The sequence below is a fragment of the Pleurodeles waltl genome, chromosome 2_2 (genome assembly GCF_031143425.1).
Source record: "Pleurodeles waltl isolate 20211129_DDA chromosome 2_2, aPleWal1.hap1.20221129, whole genome shotgun sequence".
Lineage (NCBI taxonomy): Eukaryota > Metazoa > Chordata > Amphibia > Caudata > Salamandridae > Pleurodeles > Pleurodeles waltl.
The window spans coordinates 614,687,248-614,710,077 of NC_090439.1; the positions used below are offsets into that span (position 1 = coordinate 614,687,248).

The 22,830-nt window shown below is 41.5% G+C and overlaps 1 protein-coding gene across 2 annotated transcripts in view; it reads right to left on the reverse strand.

Annotated features, from left to right (window-relative positions):
- ST18 (ST18 C2H2C-type zinc finger transcription factor) overlaps positions 1-22,830 on the reverse strand; it is a 406,078-nt gene that overhangs the window by 119,502 nt on the left and 263,746 nt on the right. The window lies entirely within an intron of this gene.

Below are 22,830 nucleotides of genomic sequence, written 5' to 3' on the forward strand. Positions count from 1 at the left end.
GTAGACTATTTTTAATGGTTCTTTCTGTAGACAAAGGATCCAAGGTAAAGTGTAAAAATCAGTACGCAAAATGAGGTGCTTTAAAGAGTGCTCAGAGGTTTTGATAAGAGAAGTGTATGTTGATTTGCATGTCATAGTAACTTCTGGTACATATAGTGCTTAGAAATAGCATAAGTACGGAATTAAGCACTGTACCAAACACGTTCCTTCAAAACCGTTAATATGTTGTGTAGTTATCAGGTAATACCTGTAAGTGCAAGCACAAGGAAACACAATAACATAATACCAGTGGTTCCCAACCTTTTGACTTCTGTGGACCCCTACATTATCATTACTGGAGCCCAGGGGCCCCACTGACTCTTTATTGGAATTCAGGGACCCCCACTGAGTCATTACTGAAAGCTGGTGACCTACTCTCTTAATATGATTTAATTTTCTAAGTAGTTGCGAACCCCTGAGGAGGCTTTGAGGGACCCCTGGGGTCCCCGGACCACAGGTTGGGAACCACAGTAATTGTGTGTTAAGCATTATTCACTGGCTCTAATGTGATACAAAGTAAGTCTGGTCTTGATCTCAAAATGCTCTACTCCAGTGGTTCTTAACCGTTTGACTTCTGTGGAACCCAATTTCTCATTACTGGAACCCGAGGACCACAACTGAATCATTATTAAAACCCATGATTCCCTCACTGAGTCATTACTGGAAGCCGGGGACCTCGGCCTAAACATTGTTGATGGTTTGAACTTCAAAACAACACACAATACAAAAACAAGCATTCATCAAACACATGCACAAATTACAACACATTTTATTTAATTTGCAAACAGGTATAAATAAAAAAGTAAACATTTTAATTGTCATAGGAAGATCAGAGCTTTTCTAAATTCATTTGAAGCCGCAAATCTCCATACTATATTCTGTTTTATGCACCTGGATAGCTCCCACTAATCAATCTGAGGATACTAAATTAAATTATACTGTAAATGTCAAATTCCTTGACATTCACAGTATTTTTTTAAAATTTTCAGTTGTACATGTACCCACTTTATTTATGTAGACTTTATTAATCTGTTAATATTGTTTAATTTTCTAAGCAGTTGCAGTCCCCTGGGGAGGCTTGATGGTCCCCCAGGGATCCCAGGACCACAAGTTGGGAACTACTACTCCATCCTTGTTTAACTGTAACACTAAGTTACAATACTGTATTGACAAAGATGCTCTTTCTGTGCTTACTGCACATTTTAGCACTGACTGTTTGCTTTACATTTGCATTGTTTATTCACTGTTTTTTAGATAAAAAAATTAAATAAAGCAATCCATGCTAAATATGATGACATTAGGAAACATGGTGTGGCTTTCTAATGTCTGAGACCACAGGACACTAAAGGTTATGTATGCATTGACTTTATTTTCTCTTCCCACATGAATAATGTAGGTAACTGGTCCCTTTTTAGTAATTTGCCTGTTGTTAAACTGTTCAAGTTGGGAAGCCCAGTTCTCTAAGATTGTTGAAGTGGGACAATAAGCCAATCAAGTAAGAACGGGAACTGTAATTGGGTATAATGTGGAGCACTCACTTGTGACATTATACTTGCATGAAAATAAAGAAACATACATGAACAACTGAGAATTTCTGTGCAGAAACCATACACTTCACACTTACATAATGTGGGCCAGCAACTGAAAAATAAAGAAGGTATAACAGATGGTCTACGAAGGTGGGAACCACACTCAAAAACAGTACTGCCATGAATTGCATCCCACCAATAGCTTAGAAAGAATACAGAAATCAACTCCATGGCATAAGAAAACCATCAAAATTATAAATTAACATAATGAGGGCTTATGCAGGAAAGCTGTGCATGTGACTGATCCCATATATTTCCCATTGCATCATAGGCTAATGCAGGGCAGGTAAAAAGTCTAAGAGCAGTATGAAACATTGTGGATTTTTCAACAGATAATACTTGAGGGTCATAGCTCTGCTTGTCTTCATTGAGAGCTCATGAAGAAAGAGGATTCACGGGCAAAAAGTCATTTTTTTCAGGAACATGAGGAACGGAAGATAAAATGTTGGAGGGGAGTATAATGTTTGTCTGTTCGAAATGGTTAAATATTGGCAGTTTGCACTCATCTCACTGACTTCTTACTCCAATGCCTAGCTGAAGGTACTTTCTTTCCTGCATCTAAGGGGGCCAGTGGCATTACAGCAGGCATTTAGTATGGTTGCAGTTTTACTGATTGTGCCAGATGTGTTGAATTGTATCAACACATGTAAGCGAGTAGGAGTAAAAAAATATGTGATAGAATGCACAGGTCAGGAAAAAGATATCATAGAACATGTCTACGCTTTGGCACATTTCCAATGTGTGGCTTGTGAACCAGTCTGCAAAAATGTTTAACAACAGACTTCAAGACTCATTCAGTACCAGTCCTACAATAACCTTTCATTACCAACACAGCAGACAAGCAGGCAGAATACTACAAAATGTGACAATATAAAGAAGGCATCCACCCTTTTGCTCTCCCGTCAAGCAGTTCCCTGAGAGGATAATCATATGTGGTGAATGCCAATTGGTTGCTACTGGACTACAATGGAAGTCCACACCATGTTGATGAAGATGGCATCAGAATGGTTGGATGGCATGACATTGTCCTCTCTGTAGCTGAGGCTACAGTCCTGAGTCTCTGCTTTCCACCTGGCATTGATACTTGGCAAATCCTATGTCAGAGACTGTACAGTATCATGGAGATGAGGTTTTGCCATTTGCAAAAGGTGTGTGGTCCACAACTGAAGACCAACAGCTGAAGACCACTCCCCATTTGTGAGAGCACTACTTCTTGTATAGTTCTTGGAAATCTCTACACTAGATAACAAGAGCCATGTTCCAATTGGTTAGGAGCCTGTAGTATTTTTGTGTTGCTCTACCTGTATGATTCTACAGAATGCCAAACGGAAAAGTGCATTTGCAAAGTTCTCATCCTTATAAGTTGTAATTAATTAACCTTATAAGTTGTAATGAACATAATTAGGTCGATCTGCCCCTAGGGGGGAGAAACCGCTAGACACCAGGGCTAATTTTTTTTGTTTATTTTTTTATGTATATGGGGAGTGACCCCTTAGTCAAGGGTCACTCCCTTGGGGGCAAATTTACTTTTAGGCCATTAATGCCTCCCTGGGGGCAGATGGGCCTTTTTTTATTAGGACAATCTGCCCCCAAGGGGGGGGGGGGGCAGAAACTGCTAGACACCAGTGATAATTGTTTTTGTTTCTTTTTTTTATGTATGTGGGGAGTGACCCCTTCGGCAAGGGTCGCTCCCTTGGGGGCAAATTTACGTTAACGCCATTTCTGCTCCTCTTGAGGGCAAATCGGACTATTTTTATTAGGACAATCTGCCCCCAAGGGGGACAGAAACCATTAGACACCAAGGAGTTTTGCTTTTTATTTATGTTTATACATAAGGGTAGCAGCACCTTGGGCAAGGGCTGCTCCCCGGGGGGGGGGTACATTTGTTGTAGGCCATTTCTGGCCCCCTTGGGGGCAGATCGGCGTATTGTAATTAGGCTGATCTGCCCCCGGGGGGGCAGAAAACCCTAGACACCAGGGATTTTTTTTTATTTTTTTATATGTGGGGAGCGACCCATTAGGCAAGGGTCGCTCTCCTGGGGGGCAAATTGTCTTTAGGCCATTTCTGCTCCTCTTGGGGACAGATTGTCCTATTTTTGTTAAGCCAATTTGCACCCAAGGGAGGCAGAAAGCACTAGACACCAGGGATTTAAATTTTTTTGCATCAATTTCACACAAGGGAGCGACCCCTTAGGCAAGGGTCGTTCCCCTGGGGGCAAATTTATTTTCAGCAATTTCTGCCCCCCTTGGGGGCAGACTGGCCTATTTTTATTACGCCGGGGCAGAAACCACTAGGCACCAGGGATTTTCTTTTTGCGCCAATTTCACGCAAGGGGAGCGACCCCTTAGGCAAGGGCCGCTCCCCTGGGGAGGCAAATTTATATTAGGCCACTTCTGCTCCCCGTGGAGGCAGATCAGCCTATTCCTATTAGGCTGATCTGCCCACGGAGGGGGCAGAAACCACTTAGGCACCAAGGCACCAGCCTATTTTTGGAAGGCCCATCTGCCTCCAAGGGTGGGCAGAAAGCCCTCCAGAGACCAGGGAAGATTCTTTTTCCAAAATAAAAGGGTGGCGGTATGGCATACCCCCGCCCGAAATAAATGGGGACAAAGTTGTTCTGCCCACTAGTGGGAAGATGAGGCAATTACCCCCAGTCTACACCCCAGGGGGCAGAAAGTCTACTAGATGCCAGGGAATTAAAAAAAAAATTGTGGGGTTGTGGCTACCAACCAGTATGGGCCTGATTATGCCCTTCCCCAACTGAAAGGGGTAACAGTCTTTCAGCTCTCCCCTCACACACTAAAACATCTTATCCCACAGCAAGCAAGAGGACATTTGATTATTTGGGGTTTTGATTTTACATTTGGGCCATGAGAGCTTGGCTAACTCTCAAAATAGGCCCACTTGTAATGGTGAGGGCTGCACTTTTTGGACTTTGGGATGCTGCCAGGTAGAAAAATCCACAAGACCTAGACACATCTCAAAACTAAACATCTGGGTGATTCCAGGGCGGCGTGCTTCACATGCACCTGCACCATTTTCTTATCTACAATGCCCTGCAAACCTCAAACTTTGGTGGAAATCACACCTTTTTCCCACATTTTTGTGTCAGAACCTTCCGGAATCTGCATGAATCCACAAATTCCTGTCACCCAGCATTGTCTCATCTATACCGATAAAAGTTCTGCTGCACGTGTCAGCCTAAAAATGTTTTTTTTCAAACTGCCCTTTTGGACCCGCTTTGGTTCCCCCTCAAATTCTACGTTTTTGGCTCTTCCCTGTCACAGGCACTTGGCCCACCTACACAAGTGAGGTATTATTTTTACCGGGAGACTAAGGGGAACATCGGGTGAAAGGAAATTTGTTTCGAGAGGTGATCCTACCCAGAAATGTGGGAAAAATTTGATTTTTTAGCTACATTTGAGGTTTGTTGAGGATTCTGGGTAAGAAAACATTGGGGGATCCACGCAATCACAACCCGCTGGACTCCCTCGGGTGTCTAGTTTTTGGAAATGTCTGGTTTTGGTAGGTTTCCCTAGATGGCTGCTGAGGCCAGGACCAATAGCACCGGTGCCCCCCCAGCAAAAACAGATAGTTTTGTATTTGATAATTTTGATGTGTCCAGATAGTATTTTGGGGCATTTCCTATCGCGGGCACTAGGCCTACCCACACAAGTAAGGTACCATTTTTATTGGTAGACTTGGGGGAATGCTGGGTGGAAGGAAATTTGTGGCTCCTCTCAGATTCCAGAACTTTCTGTCACTGAAATGTGAGAAAAAAGTGTTTTTTGTCCAAATGTTGAGGTTTGCAAAGGATTCTGGGTAACAGAACCTGGTGAGAGTTCCACAAGTTACCCCATCCTGGATTCCCCTAGGTATCTAGTTTTAAAAAATGCACAGGTTGCATAGTTTTCGCTAGGTGCTGGCTGAGCTAGAGGTCAAATTCCACAGCTTGGCACTTTGCAAAAAACAGCTCTGTTTTCTTTGGGAAAATGTGATGTGTCCACATAGTGTTTTGAGGTATTTGCTTTCGTAGGCACTAGGCCTACCCACACAAGTGAGGTACCATTTTTATCGGGAGACTTGGGAGAATGCTGGGTAGAAGGAAATGTATGGCTCCTCTCAGACTCTAGGACTTTCTGTCACCAAAATGTGAGAAAAAAGTGTTTTTGGCCAAATGTTGAGGTTTGCAAAGGATTCTGGGTAACAGAACCTGGTGAGAGCCCCAGAAATCACCCCATCCTCGATTCCCTAGGTTTATAGTTTTAAGAAATGCACAGGTTTGGTAGGTTTCCCTAGGTGCTGGCTGAGCTAAAGGCCAAAATCTACAGCTGGGCACTTTGCAAAAAACGTGTCAGATTTAAATGTATAAATGTGATGTGTCCATGTTGCATTTCCTGTCGCGAGCATTAGGCCTACCCACACAAGTGAGGTACCATTTTTATGGGAGACTTGGAGGAACACAGAATAGCAAAGTGTTATTGCCCCTTTTTTTCTCTACATTTTTACCTTCCAAATGTAAGACAGTGAGTAAAAAAGATGTCTATTTGAGAAATGCCCTGCAATTCACATGCTAGTATGGGCACCCCAGAATTCAGAAATGTACAAGTAACCACTGCTTCTCAACACCTTACCTTGTGCCCATTTTGGAAATATAAAGGTTTTCTTGATACCTATTTTCTACTCTTTATATTTCAGCAAATAAATTGCTGTATACCCGGTATTGAATGAAAACCCATTGCAAGCTGCAGTTTATGTATTGGCTCTGGGTACCTAGGGTTCTTGATGAACCTACAAGCCCTATACATCCCCGCAATGAGAAGAGCCCAGCAGATGTAACGGTGTATTGCTTTAAAACATCTGACATAGCAGGAAAACGTTACAGAGTAAAACGTTGAGAAAAATGGCTGGGTTTTTTTCACCTCAATTTCAATATTTTTTTATTTCACATGTTATTTTCTGTAGGAAAATCTTGTAGGATCTACACAATTACCCCTTGCTTGATTTAGAATTTTCTCTACTTTTCAGAAATGTTTAGCTTTATGGAATACAGCATTGGTTTCACATCCATTTCTGTCACTAACTGGAAGAAGGCTGAAAGCACAAAATTTTTTAAAAATGGAGTATGCCCCAGTAAAATGCCAAAATTGTGTAGAAAAATTGGGTTTTCTGATTCACATCTGCCTGTTCCTGAAACTGGGAAGCTGGTGATTTTAGCACCGCAAACCCTATGTTGATACCATTTTCAAGGGAAAAACCTCAAGCCTTCTTCTGCAGCCCTTTTTTCCCATTTTGTTTTTAAAAAACTAATTTTTTGCTGTATTGTGGCTGATTTCTTGGTCTCCTCCAGGGGAACCCACAAAGTCTGGGTACCTCTAGAATCCCTAGGATGTTGGATAAAAAAGACACAAATTTGGCATGGATAGCTTATGTGAACAAAAAATTATGAGGGCCTAAGCTTAAACTGCCCCAAATAGCCAAAAAAAGGACTGGCAGCGAAGAGGTCAATGAGGATACCCTTTGCATGGTTACAGGAACATTCAGAGCTGAGCTCAGATAGGGTTGCCAAGTGGTAGCCTTGTATTTTAATACTTATCAGATTTAGATATGAGATGAAAAGCACAACCCTTCAACTAATTAATCCCTAAAATTTATACTGTCCAAGGAAACAATCCTGATAGCAATGTACGATGAACAGAATTAACAATGACATAGGCTAAAAAATCCTCTAGATCATCTTCCCCAAGTTAACACCTAGACTAGAAACAATTGTTCAACTCAAACAATTACTACACCCTATTACAGTCACCACAATAGCTTTCACAGAAAGAAAGAGAATTAACAGAATCAATTAGGGCTGGTCATCTACTTATTGAGACTACACTCACAATCCTAACCCCTGTGCATTTTTCCCACACAGGGTTGCCATTTTTCCCCGAGAAAAATACCCGCCTTCTGTTCTTGCTTTAATATTTTGCAAAGACCTGGACTCGATTGTTAAGTAGATCTTTATATGACATTGTTCATATTAATTTTTAACATGACTGTTCCATTTTTGTTTATGTCAAGGATCACTCAGAGGCCATTAAGGCACTTTTAGCTCACATTTTAATGTGTTTTCTTAATTTGTTCTTTCTCTCTTTCTTCCCAATCCACACACCAAATAATCATGGCAGTGACACGATTCGACACTGCATTACCTTTAAACCCCTTCTCTATATAAGGGGCCAATACTTTAAAAATTACATGCCTTTTAGACTCTTTAAATACAGAAATTAAAATTTGAAACATGAAGCCCTGAGAAATTTCCCTGAATCCCTTTTTGCAGATCAATACCACTGCATGCGGAAAGGAGCCCTTCACCCACAGCATCAAGCTATACTATATCGCCATTTGAAAGAGGTTTCGAGCCCCCTCACTATCAAATAACCTCCTTGGATGAAAAGTGAACATTAGCTCCCCTCCTTGACCTACCTGGTAACCTCTCAATATCATCTTCAATAACAGGAAAATCATGCTCCAGTTAAAAGAAAGATCCTGGCCTTGCTTAACAATACCTTTCCCACTTTCAAACCCCTTTTAGCTAACTCACACCCTAATCCATCCGGCCTCTCACTCTCTTACCCAACTCTCCCTTCCTCAACTCCCTCAACTCTCCCTTCCCCAACTCCCTCCAACTTTCAATGCTTCACACCAATGACTTCTCTTCCACTCAACACTCCTTACTCCAACTCCAACATCTCCCACAATTCCTTTTTCCCTCATACACCCTCCTACACCCCGGCTTCCCTCATCCACCCATCAACAACCCCAGCAGGACCCAGAAACCTACCCCACACCCAGGACCTTGAATTGGAATACACACACCCTCTCACCCGTCAAACAAAAAACACCCTACTTCCTCCAACTATCTCTCCACACCTCGCACAATTCACTTGCCAACAACTCCCCAGACCAGTAACTCACCATCAGAACCCAGAGAAACAATCCGCTTCTGAAACCTTCTGCCTTTAACTCTTCACTTCTGTCCACCCTACCCCAACTGCATCCAACTCCTGGGAATCAAGAGCCCATCCCAATGCCTATAGTGAAAGAACAACATAAGTCTTAGCCCTCCCCTGTACTCCAATGCTCCCCTTTCATTTCAGCAACTTATTTACCTTTCACAAATGCACCACCATACCCAACCCAGTTCAAGAGCTCCTCTCCCTAGGGATAATCGTTAGCCCAGACCCAAACAAGCATACTCACCACTCAAAGAGTACTAAATACACAACCTTGAAAAAAACTATGAAAACACCACTGCCTTGAGCACTCAGATTTCCAGCCAAACACAAAACGGACTCCCTTTCCAAACCAATATCTATATTTGTACATTAGTTCCACCCCCCATGCCCACCCAAAATCGGTACTTATCTTCCAACCTGATCTACATTGCACTCTCCCTCTTTGTCAAATTGAGCACAAGCTTACCAGTCTCTCTCTTACTTGCATTCCACCCTACTGCAGCTCAGCGGTTAAACACTGCCGTGAGGTCTGAGACATGATCATCAACCACTTCAACATCAACATCATGGTCCTAATTGAAACCAGGCTATACAATACTTGAAACAGTGTTACTCCTGTTGCCCCCCACTCCACTCTGAAAAGTGACTGAGAAGACAAAGAAGATGGGGAGCCTAGTGAATATACATAGAAACTTTAAAAGTGGGGTCTTTGGTAGGCAGTCAGGTTACACCCTGTCTAAGCAAGGATCCTCACTGTAGTCAGGGTAAATGAGAATCACACTCAGTTAACCCCCGCTCACCGGCTTCATAGCTTGGCACGAGCAGGCAGGTTTAATTCAGAGACAACATGTTAAGTATATGTACAAACACACACAGTAATACAGTGAACCACAAGAAAATGACAGGACGCAGGTTTAGAAAAATAGTAAATATTTGATCTAAATAACCAAGACCAAATACAATAAAAATCCACAATATACAGTTCAAAATACGAATTTATCACTTAAAAGCAAAAAACTGTGTTTTGATGAAAAAAGACTGCAAGTTGGTAAAATGTGGCGTCGTAACGGAATTGTTTCCTTAAATACAATGTCCATGGCGCTATTTACGGAGTCATTCAACCCCCAGGTACAGTACCTCAAGAACAAGTAGAAAACAGGTCAGTGCACAGAATTAGGGAGAGCAGCTTCACTGGGTCCGATGCGGCGGCAGTTTCGGTGCCATGGGACAGAAGGAATGCGGTATCACACAGTGGCATTGGGTCCTCACTACAGGGCAGTGGAAGTGAGGCGGTGTCGGATGTGAAGTCTATCCCTTGGTTCCAGCAGATGTGAAATCCGGCAGAGTTGCGATGTTTCAGGGTGACCTCATGGATTCGCAATGACATCACAGAGCCGCAGGCACTGCAATGGCGCTGGGTCATCACAGACATTGGACATACAACACTCCGTTGTCAGCAAAGTCGGGCAGGATCGGCAGTTGCAGCGATGCAAGGCCTACTGAGTCGTCGGACTCTTATGAGGTCTACGTCCTAGGGGAAGGCGGCGTCACGGTTTGAGGGTAGCGGCATCAGCTCACAGGGTCGTTAGATTCGTGCTCAGTGAGGTCCAAGGCCTCTGGGCAAGTGACTACACGGCTACAGGCAGCGGCGTCCTTTGCGAAGTCGTATGGTGTTGTCCGGTGTCGCTAGACTGGTTTTTCTCCAGGAATTCACTTCCTGGGGACCAGGAACTGGAATGGCACGGTCAGGCAAGCTAGAGTCCACAGCAAGTAGATTCCAGTCTGGTTGGTGAAGAATTTGCTGTCCCTGAGGCACAAAACAGGAGGCAAGCTCTACTTCAAGCCCTTGGAGTCACTTCTCAAGCAGGAATGCAACAAAGTCCAGTCTCTTTCCCCGTGCACAGGCAGAAGCAGCCACTGCAGGATAGCCTAGCACAGTCACGGGCCAGGGCAGCACTTCTCCTCAGCTTTCCAGCTCTTTTCCAGGCAGCGGTTCCTCTTGAATCCTTGAAGTAATCTAAATTCTGGGTTTGGGGTGCTCTTCATATGCCCCTTTCTGCCTTTGAAGTAGGCCTACTTCAAAGAAAAATTTCCCTTGTTTGTAAGATCCTGCCTTGCCCAGGCCAGGCCCCAGACACACAACAGGGGGTCAGGGACTGCATTGTGTGAGGGCAGGCACAGCCCTTTCAGGTATGAGTGACCACTCCTCCCTTTCCTCCCATAATGGATGGCTCAACAGGATATGCGGGCTACCCCCCCAGACCTCTTTATGTCACTGTCTAGAGAGAGGAGCCCAACTGTCAAGCTGAGAAAATGCCTACTTTCTAAAAGTGACATTTTCAAACTTACAATCTAAAAACCAATTTCACTAAACGATGTATTTTTAAATTGTTGAGTTCAGATATCCTAAACTCCATATCGATATCTGCTCTCAAAGGCAATCTTCACTTTAATAATATTTAAAGGCAGTCCTCATGTCAACCTATGAGAGAGATACGCCTTGTACAGTGAAAACCAAATTTGGCAGTATTTCATGTCAGGACATGTAAGACACATTAAGTACATGTCCCACCTTTAACATACACTGCACCCTGCCCATGGGGCTACCAAGGGCCTACCTTAGGGGTGCCTTGCATGTATAAAAAGGGAAGAGTTAGGCCTGTCAAGTGAGTACACTTGCCAAGTCGAATTAACAGTTAGAAACTGCATACACAGACACTGCAGTGGCAGTTCTGAGCCATGTTTACAGGGCTACTAACATGGGTGGCACAACTAGTGCTGCAGGCCCACTAGTAGCATTTGATTTAAAGTCCCTGGGCATCTCTAGTGCACTTTACTAGGGACTTACTAGTAAATCAAATATGCCAATCATGGATAAACCAATCAACAATACAATATACACAGAGAGCATATGCATGTTAGCAGCGGTAAAGTACCCAGAGCCCTAAAGCCAACAAAAACAGGTCAGAACAAATAGGAGGATAGAGGCAAAAAGATTGGGGATGATCCTGCAGAAATGGCCAAATCCAACAGAAACCCTCTGAGCTGTAGGCTTCTCCCTAATATCTGCTTTCAATTCTTTGAATGTTTACCATTGGAAATCCTCTCACAAGGTACTTCAAACCTCAGGTAGCACTCCCCTTTCAAACCAACAAACCAACACCTTCACCTAAGAGATGATTAAGTGCCTCTTCGCTCCCTCTCTGCTAATTCCTTGATTGAGATGTGAGGCTCCATATTGTATTTAGGCCCTTTATCATGTCCAAATGAGGCATTCTTAACAATCTGTTTGCATTTTACTTCCTTGTTTGCATATGGCTATGGCTTTAACGGAGGAACACTGACCAACGTGAAAATGCTCTGTGCCAGATCTTTGTGCAACTCACTTCCTTATTTGTCTTGTGCACTGGTTGTTATTCCTTAAACGTCAATGCAGCAGATTGCACAGAGGTGTGGAGCAAATAATCTGTACACATTTCTCATTTGTGTTTGCATGGTGAATAACATAAAAGCCACATAAATTTCCTAATTTTCAACACAATTTTCCACCGCTGTTGATGTTAAATTAATTCCTTTTCGTACACCCTCCATGTCTACTACTAACATCACTGACAAGAGTTTCCAACATCTTACTAATGATTTTAGTGACCCCAAAACTTATAAAACTATAATATATATATATTGAACCATTCCCAGTTGGGAATAACCAATTTATCCAAGATTTTATGGACTTCTTGATGATGCGCCTAACTAACCCTGTAAGTGAACCATTTTCAGACTGTTAACGTCACTTGAAACAAATTGGCACTCACACTTAGCAACTTAAATATTTAGTGATACGTAATAACCTAACATCACCTTGCAACCTTCCCACCCACACCATCTGTTCTGCCATCAACCTGGTGATAGTCAAACCTGGCTCACTCATTATGCCTAACCCTGATCCACAGTGACTGCACGGCTAATTTGGAAATGAAAGAGTGCTGGTGCACAAAGCTTCCACTCAGAAGTAAACAGTCAGTTCAATGAAACATCTGTCCCTTCAATTCAATTCTAGACATTCTTTGTATCGTTTGCTAACTCTTGCACATTCCTTCTTTCTCCTTTTCTGATGATTTTTCTGTCTTTCTCTTCCTTGTCTTTCCAATAAGTATATTTTGCCACTCAAGTGTAATAGATGCAGAAAAATAAGTGTCAGTTCCCAAAAATATGTACCAGTGGCCCCCACCGGCAGCCACTAGCCCAATTTAAGCACTTGTTGACTGGTCAGATCATTTCCTCATTGCATACAATATTCTTAAACCAAAACAACCAGAGGATTAGGAATGACATTAAACACATCACACTCTAAGCAGCACCTGAGAAAATTCCTCCCACTGAGTATGCACCCTTGGGATCTTTGTCCTCCTTTATTCCCATTTGTAAAATTGTTTGAACTAGCACTATGCCCTTGTGTTACTCTGCTGTGGTAAAGTCACTTCCATTACCAAGAGATATATTGATTTAGTCCTGGATCAAGGGCTGCAAAGCACAAGATCCATTGTAGCATAAGCCTCTTTTCCAGATGCAGCATAAGCGTTCACTTTTTGTTACAAAAGCCTAATGTTGAGCTTGACCACCTTGAAAACTATAGGTCTGTTACGGAGCTGTACTTCATGATGGAACAGTGTGTAGCCCTATTTGGAGAAATGTACAATGAAAAAAGAATCACTGGGCCATCAGCAGTCTGATTTTAAAAGATCACAGCACAAAAACCTACATGCCCAAGACCATAAATGCTTCAATATGGATATTTTCTTAAACATTAAATGCTAGTACTCCTAGACCTAACTGAAGCTGCCCATACACCCCAAAGGAGCAGATTACTACATGCTAAAGTAAAGGGATTATTAAAAAAGTTTAGAAGTAAATATTTTGTAAAAATATTTAATATTAAATATTAATATAAAGTAATTTTATATCTGTATTTGAAAAGTAAAAAAGAAGTAAAAAATGCTCAATAGATCTTTATTTGATGAAAATATATTTAATTACATTAAATATACTTTTCTCAAGTTTAAAAAAAAACACATTCCAAAATACAATAACAAGCTAGTATAATATGAATTAATAACTATTTAAAGTGATGTATAGAATTAATTAAAATAATGTATTTATATATGATAAAATCTATCCTTAGGTTAACTTTAAACTGCAAACAACTTATTAAAATATGCTTTACCGAAATAGAAAATATGTAATAGTCATACATTTGTTTAACATAAAAATGTAATTATATATTTATCTATTTTAAATAAATTATTTACATTTACTTACTTTAATTGGGGTTTTCATTTAAGCCCCTAACTCCATTATTTTCTATGGGAGGGTGTTGCAGTAAGAGGGGTTTGCCATGTGTAATGGTAGACTTACTAATGTTTGTTTTTTCCAGTAGTAACTCAAACTTGTAAGTAAAAGCCACCCCCCTTTTTCCAGGGCAGAAACAAGTAAGCCTGCACTTTTGAATCACTTTACACTTGGAGCTTGTGAATAGCCAAAAATAGTAAAGCTACTAAAAAGTGTGAGAGTAAAGCTGCATGTGTAAATTACTCCCAAGTGTATTTTAACTTTGTGAAAAGCTCTAAATATGTCAGTCTCACAACAATACAGAGGTTCGAGCAAACTCTGTGTCTCCTTCACGTAATGACCACACCCTCACCTTTTCCTCATTGACACAACTGCTGCTTGTCACAAATGTATCTATCTTAAATGCCTTATTTTTGTGCTATTTATCTGTGTTCAGTGCCTGCCATCTACAAATATAGGTAGCACTTAAATGCTTTAGGTGTAATGATGTGAACCACAAGTGTATGTAGCTCTTACTATTTTTTGTGTTATGTCATATCTTTCACATTTGGAGATATTGTGCATGTTCTTATCTTCTCCTTTAACTTTTCATGTGTGAAGACATAATGTACTGCTTTTTTACACACAAAATAGCAACTAGGCCTGAGAAACAAGAAAAGGCGGGATGTAATCAAACCAAAACTACTTCTACAATAACTCTTGGGTCTTTCCCAAGAATGGGAGTAGACACCTCACCCACTAATAAAGGCATGCTTCATCATCGGCACCTACCCACATCCTGGTAGGATGATACCACCTCGGTTTACTCAACCAAATGTCTTGGGAGTTCTTAGATAAGGTACCAAATAGAAGCAGAGATCCAGACCAAAGTGTTAAAAATACCAGTTGGTATACCCACAACAATTTCCTTTATTGGAGGGTACCAGAGGTATGAGAAAAACAATATAAGTTGGATTTCTTAAGGAAGTGATGTTGCTAGATACCTCTACAGAAGCTTATATTTTGTTTGAAGTTTTACATGTACACACTTCAAGTATCTCATAGGAAAGCATAGCCTTGCTTTCAATTTTGACAAGCAGAAGTGTGATTTTATGAAATTAATGAAATCAGGAGTGAGTTCATGTATTATACCTCTGCTTCAGGGTCATCTCACATTTTCTCTGTGACAAGATCATGCCACCTGCTCACTCAGTAAGGTTTCAAGTTTATTTAAAAATTGTGTGGTTGATTGAAAACACTTAAAACACACATGTGTATAAAAACAATAATAATAATAAAAATAGATACAAATATCACTTTCACCATATCACATTTGCAGAATTTTCCAATTACATATAATGTTTTCTTACCTAACAAAGTTGTGACTCTAATTGATTCATAAAGTGTGAGCTGGTGGGCTGAAATCCAAAAATTAAATTTTAATTAAAACTACCAAATCTCCAGGTAAGGTTTTCTGGAAAGTAACGTGTTAGTATTCATGCTTCATAGACTTGTGTTGAGGGAAATATATACATACACGGTTCACTTTTAAAAGTATTTTACCATTAAATGCTCCAACTGCCCATCTTGGGCAAGATCTCTGATGGGATGAAATTTGATTTATGTTGTGTGGTTCACTATTTTTTAAACACATCAGATTTTTAGCTTCTCGAAGTGTTGTGTTTTATTTTAACAAGCACTATGGTACTCTTCAGAATCCATCATTATTATATGAAAAACTCTAAAGAAATATTGTTTCAGTCAACCTAATTGAGTACATTACTAAGTAATCAAATAAATAAACAAATAAATGAATAAATACAGTGTAAAAATACCACTTTGGTCATTCAATTACAAATCCACAATGCTTCATACAGTGGCCCTGCTGCTGTTCTACACGCTTCCAACAAACCACTGATACACTGTGTAGCACACTACCTGTCTGCTAATGAGCTTTGGTAGTTCATCATAAGAAATGCTATATAAATTCTATTTCAATATAACACAAACATACCTCTATATCACAATGTGTAAACAAAACATGTTGCAACTTAGAATCACATGACAATTGTTTCATTACTGTATCCATTGCATGGTACATTTTATATGTGCTACATTGGGACATAGGAGAATTACACCTCGCACAAGATTCACTTCTTGAAGGGGAGCCTGCATGATGACAATTAATTATATATAAATGTGAGCAAATGATTGAGACTCACAGTATTTAGGTAGCAATACAAGCAAGCAGTGTAGCACAGTCCGATGTGGTAAGCATAGTTAACAAGCTAGAATGTGCAAATTGGACTCAACCTGATCTGTAAACTGACCATATTGCGATACGATTGAAGTTGTAATCAGTCATATCACAAAATGTTTATTCGCAAGAGTTTGCAAAATGTCCAGCTTCATAAATATTAAAGAAACTGGTCTCATTTTGCCACCCTATACAAACGGCTGCATATTCAGTGGTGGAGGCCTGCAAGACACAACATCCCTCCACTCCTATTTTCGAATTCCCAATGTGTCAAAACCAATTTCTTAAAGGGACAGGCACTGCTTTTAAAAACGCATGTTGACATCCTGGGAAGACAATGGATCATCTTTATGAAAAGGTGCAGTGCCCACTTTTCCTGCGTCCTTTGGCACCCCCTACCACCACCATGTGTGCACTGTATTTAAAATACGGTGCACCATGGCGCAGGGTAGGTGGCAATAGCATCATTTTTTTACACTATTGATGTCCCCTGCGATAGTAGTGCCAAAATGTTGGTGCTACTCCTGCAGAGTACATAGGGGTCCATTGTATTCAGTGGCATGCCCCCTTTCAACACCTGTTCTGAGCACGCGTTAAAAGTGCAGAAAAAATGATTCAAGGAAATCATTTTGATTTCCTTGTGCCATTGTTTCAGCCCCCCTTAAAGGGGGAACGCCCCCTTTGTATACATTATTCCTGGCGCAAGCATAATGTAGTGCAAAGGGTTACAAAGCGGCGCAATGCATGCATACAGCCACTTTGTAAATATAGCATGGTGTTTTTGGCCTTCTAACGCCACATTAGCGTCACAGAAATGACGCTAATGCGGCGTTGGAATGGTGCTAGAGGCTCCTAAATATGCCCCATAGTGGGTTGGGTGTCCAAAGGAAAATGCAGGGATCCCCTGGACAAACTGATATGATTTCCACAGGACTGCTTCCCGTTGGTGAATCAGCAGCCATGCCCACTTAGTTGTTGATAAGTGATCATTGGTTGGTGGTCATAAATCAATGATACAACTCAATGTGCTTTACAAATGAGAGGGGAAAGTTTTTTCACGCAGCTTCTTGTTGCAAATTTGGGAAAGGGCATTTGTGTGTCTGAATTACTTTTTCAACTTACAACATTTTTTTTTTGTTTACATTTCAAAGAGGTGTTTGCCAACTCAGTGGTTTCGTGATGCACCTGCTTTAGATCTTCACAATATCTTGGTACATCAGGTCCTTATTTCTTTTTACATGTGTAAAATGTTCAGAAACCGGGAAGGTTGTTCACTTTATTCAGTTACCTAGTAATTTAAGGACAAGGATGATTACATTCCTTCAAAATATTCCTTGGGTAGTAAATGCATGCGAGTGAATGCTACTTAAACTATTTTAACCAAAATTAATAGTTGCTCAAAAATATTTTAATCAAGAACCCCTGCCTTTATTTCTCTCTTTCCCTAGGTGTGCACTAATTGGTGCATGGAAAGCAGACAGGGGGTATTTAGGTAGAGGTGACATGGTTAATTTCCAAGAAATACAGATTTGAAGGTCCCTGGGGTAGCGTCTGGGGATAAGTGCATGCTCACGGCGACAACTGGGAGTCCTTTGTAAGAAAACAAGTTTATCGTCAATTTCTTACGGTTTGCTAAGTCTTTATCTCTCAACCCGTATCCCGTACACCAGCATGCCCTGTGTGATATTGCAAGGTTGTGAAAATCATAGTGCACGTAGAATGCTCCTTCAAGAAAGCTCCTTACTGGCATTAACAGTGGATGCTGTGAGAAGACCGAGGAGTTGGACTGTCTTGGTGTTCCAAGGCCTTTGGGATTTGGCACTATTTGTTCGCTCAGGTGTCTTACACAGCCTGGGAACCTGTAATTACATGATTGCGCTATGATTATACAATTACAGATCTTTACTTTGAAACTTAAGCTATATTACACCCTAAACCCCTCTCAGTAGAGCGCAAAACAAACATGCTCTGATGAGAAGCTCACACTGTCAACCGACATTGCTTATTTATGCCAAACAAATTCATTTTGCCTTTAAGGCTGGCCTTCCGATTTACCTACTGAGGCTGCAGCGTCATGTGATTCTGAGCCACAGCTGATGACAGCCTTCCCAGCTGCTCCAGAGGTTGGTGACCAGAACAGTAGACGGTCTGCTCGCCTCTTCTGTCGCTGGATTTGGGGATTAGTCAAGCCAATCACTTCCTTCTTCCCGTTGACGTGTTTGGGTCCAGCAGAGGTAGCGCTATGTTTCTTGGCGTGCTCAGTGTTTTAGAGCACCATGTGGTAGTTACATGTTATCCTCAGCAGGAGATGTGATTGTGTAATAGGAAGCACAAGGCTGCAGATGTGTTTATTAGTATTCCAATTCGAACATGCTTAGTAAATCTTTCATTGCCGTGTTCAGTGTGAATAAACCATCGAATGGAGACATTGAACGCACACTTGGTGGTTGCCATGGGCTAGATCTCCTCTGCCTATATTTGATGGCCCTGTTGTAGTACACGCAGGATGAGCCTGCAGAGACTGGAAAATTGACTTTAAACTCCAGCTATTTGGCATTTTGGTTTCATAATAAACTCATGTATAATATTAATTGAAGAGATCTTGGATGCCATGCTAAGGGGCAGATTTAAGAAAAGTGGCGCTGAACATATTACAGCGCCACTTTCCTTGTACCCCTTAGAGCCCCCCCTACCACCACCATCTGTGCGCTGTATTTAATATACGGTGCACCATGGAGCAGGGTAGGGGGCAATAACATCATTTTTTTTTTAATGCTATTGATGTACTCTGCAGGAGTAGCGCCAAAATATTGACGCTACTCCTGCTGCGAACATAGGTACATTATAAATAAAGCCCCCTTTTAATGCCTGTTCTGAGCAGGGGTTAAAAGTGTCGAAAATAATGGCACAAGGAAATCCCTTCAATTTTCTTGCGCCTTTTTTGCAGACCCCCTAATGGGGGAACCACCCTTGCATGCATTATGCCAGGAGTAGGCATAATGTGGCGCAAGGGTTTACAAAGTGGACCAATGCATGCATTGCGCCTCTTTGTAAATATGGCGCAGGGAAAATGTCACTTTAGTGCTGCCTTAGCATTAAAAAAATGATTCTATGGTGGGGCTAAGGTGGCACTAGGGGCTCTTAAATCTGCCCCTAAGTATGCAAACCTACCTACACTGAGGTTATAGTAATTACAATGTGTTTTATGTCTGTTTAAGCAATTTGTGGCTCAAATTGCTGCTAGATATTCGAACTATCAATGTGCAACATACTCACACAGGCTATCTCAAAATTAATGTCTAGCTGAGACACAAATTGAGGTTGCTTGTGGCCTTTCCAAATCATTCACTTATTGCAATTTGATCCACACTAATTAGTTACACCAGCTTATGTCAGATGATTGTGATAACGGCCATTATTTTACGTATTTGTATATCTTTGGAAATGCATATAATGCATTTACATGACGTAAGTCTCAATACCTCTTTATCATTTCTCTGGACCGGTGGCAAGTTTAAGTTTGTAGATGCATGTATGCAATACGTCACTTACACTTCAATTCTCAATACAACTATAAAAACTTGTTGATTGCTCACTGCTGGTAATAGTAGGCGGATGTGAAAAACTCACGAGATTCTGCAGAGAGACACATCTACCTGAAGTACAACGACTTTGCTGACACTTATTGAACAGATAGGGAGAGCAGATGTGGTCACCTCAAAACTTCCTCCGCCTCTGGCAGCGGGATTAACACTATCAGGAAAATCTACATATGGCTGCACAACCCAGCCGAAAATATCATGTGGCTGTTACAAGCCCATCCAGGCTGAGCTGAGAAGAAACGAATACTTCATACTAAGCAAACTGAATCACATCATGTACTTTGGCCCACTACTTGGCAGCTGGCAAGAGCAGTACAGGTCACCTTCTTACCAAAAATGGGCTGTCCCAGGTCAGATGTCCACTCGTTCTTGCACTTGGGCAGCAAAGTTGCAAAATATGAAGTGGTGTTGCCACTCGGTTTATCGCTGCAGATAGGTGTGAGTTTTTAGAGTGGGCAAGGACAGTTTTGCAGACGTTTGCTGTGTATGGATTCAATTATCTATGGAGGGATACAGTGGTAATCACAAAATTCACAATGAAGTGCACTATCTCCGCACCACTTCCTCGGTGATACTCAATTAGCGCTTCTTTTGAGTGCTGCTTGCCGCAGGCTCAAGAAGAAGAGTGTTACTTCATTTGGCTGTAGCCATGCCTCAGAGAAAATGAGGAACCACCCCACTGGTGTAAAATACATGAATACACAATACTATATAATGGGATGCACAAGTGACTGAAACTCCTTGTGTAATACAAAAGTTAAATACGATGGCCCATATTTATACTTTTTGATGCAAATCAGCGCAGGCACAAATTTGCGTCCAAACGTTTACCGCCGGCTAACGCCATTCCGACAAGCCAGCCGGGTGCCTTATTTATGGAATGACGTTAGCCAGTGCTGCAGCCTGGTTAGCGTCAAAATAAATGACTGTAACCGGGCAGTGGAGGCGAAGGTAAGACTGGGGGTTGTGAGCCAAATAATGGTGCAAGTCAGTTAGAGTCAAAAATATTGGCTCTAACCTGACTAGCGCCATTTTTTGATGCACAACCACCATGGAAATGACTCCTGTCTTAGCAATGACAGGAGTCATGCCCCCCTGCCCAATGGCAAGGCCCAGAGGACTTATGTCTGTCCCCTGGGCATGGCCATTGGGCACTGTGGCATGTAGGGAGGACCAAGTTAGGCCCCCTCATGCCACTTAATAAAAAAATAAAAGTATACTTACCTGCACTTACCTGCACTCACCATGGATGGGTGCCCCCATCCATGGGTGTCCTCCCGGGGTGGGCAAGGGTGGCAGGGGCTGTCCCTGGGTGCAGGTAAGGGCACCTGTGAAATGCTTCCATGGTCTCCCACCATGGAAATAAGCCCACAGGTCCCCTAACGCCTGCCCTGACCCAGACGTTAAAAGATGGCGCAAATCCAGCTGGGCGCCATGTTTTAAGGCCCATCTCCTTCTGTGTGTCATTTTGACACCAGAGGATAAATAAGGCACACATGCCTTAGAGTCTTTTTTGCATGGGAAAGCCTACCCTGCAAGTCATTAGCACAAGGTAGGTTTTCAGGTACAGAAAATAACTCAAACTCCATAACTTTGGTGCTAGACGGGTCTAGCGCCAAAGTATAAATATGGAGTTAAATTTGCGATGAATTTGCACCAGAATAAATGACACAAATCCGGCACAAACAGAGTATAAATATGGGCCCATGTGTTTAAAAAATGTGGGCGCAAACACCCATTGCCCTTTCATAATGTATCTCCTGCTTATTATCTAAAACAAGCATTTGATCTGACTACTCGTCATGAGGAAAAATTACTATACGCAAACTGCAGCTAATGAGTGGCAAGTGATGCAACTGAACTGATACAACTGTAGCATTCCCATTGTAGCATGCATTGTGTTTGCCTAAGTTTAGTCATCCTAATGGCATGATCACCCTGGCTGTCGCAAAGGATATCATGAGTGCTTTTTGGCCGTGGGTGTTCTAAGCTTGTTGACTTATTAGCAATATCTAGTGCAACAATGCAAGGTGAAGATTCTGCTGTAAGAGAGCTATACAGAATGAGGTTGGGGTGAATCATTGTTCAGTGTGGTGGGGGGGGAAGGAGCAACAACTATTGGCTATTAATGACTAGAATACACAGGAAAGTAGTATCTTCCTCTTCCACATCCGAGCGTTCTTGCCAATGGGATGCTGGACTTGCGCCCCTAAATGACAGTTTAAGGCTACATTTGTTCATGCTTCAGCTGCCTTCAAATTCATGGCACGTTGATAACACTGCTATTTGAGAAATCTAACAGAAGTTAAATCAAGGAACAGAGAAAACAACGGTTACATTGCTAAAGAACAGCCTTGACCCAAGATCTTCCAGACCCAAAATGGTCACTCCCCTTCGCATCATATTCACAAGATGAAAGATTTATGCTTTGCGATACTTAGACTTCTTTCTTAGGTGACACCACCAAATATGGTGCTGATCCATCCTTCACAACCTGAAGATATTCGTTAAACATTTATAGTTTTTGATCGCATCCCAGAAAGTTTTATCATTCACCAGTCATTTTAAATATTTCAGAACTTCTTGCAACAGCCTCAAAAATGGGACCAAAGTTTTCCTTCACATGCAGAATTTGACTGGCTTCCTATGAAAGATAATATTAAGAAAAACACTTTGTAATCTAGGGTTTATCTTTCTTTTCTGTGAAATTCCAATACCGTACCTCTTTTTGGTCTCTCACCCCGTCTGGTAGAATCACATGACAAAGTCCACAACATAAGCAAATGTTACAAGGTCTCTGGGTTAAAACCTAAGTATGCATGCAATGCCAAAATTATATTAAACGTAAAATGAATGAAATTTCTTGTGTACTCTTACACTGGTAGCGATTCAGAGCATTATTAGGAGAGTGACTGAACAACTGTTCGTTATCTGTAGGTTTACATTAGAATCTGGGTGGTTGTTAGTTTTTTTTCTCCCAAAGATTAGCTTTACTTTCTGTACCACTAAT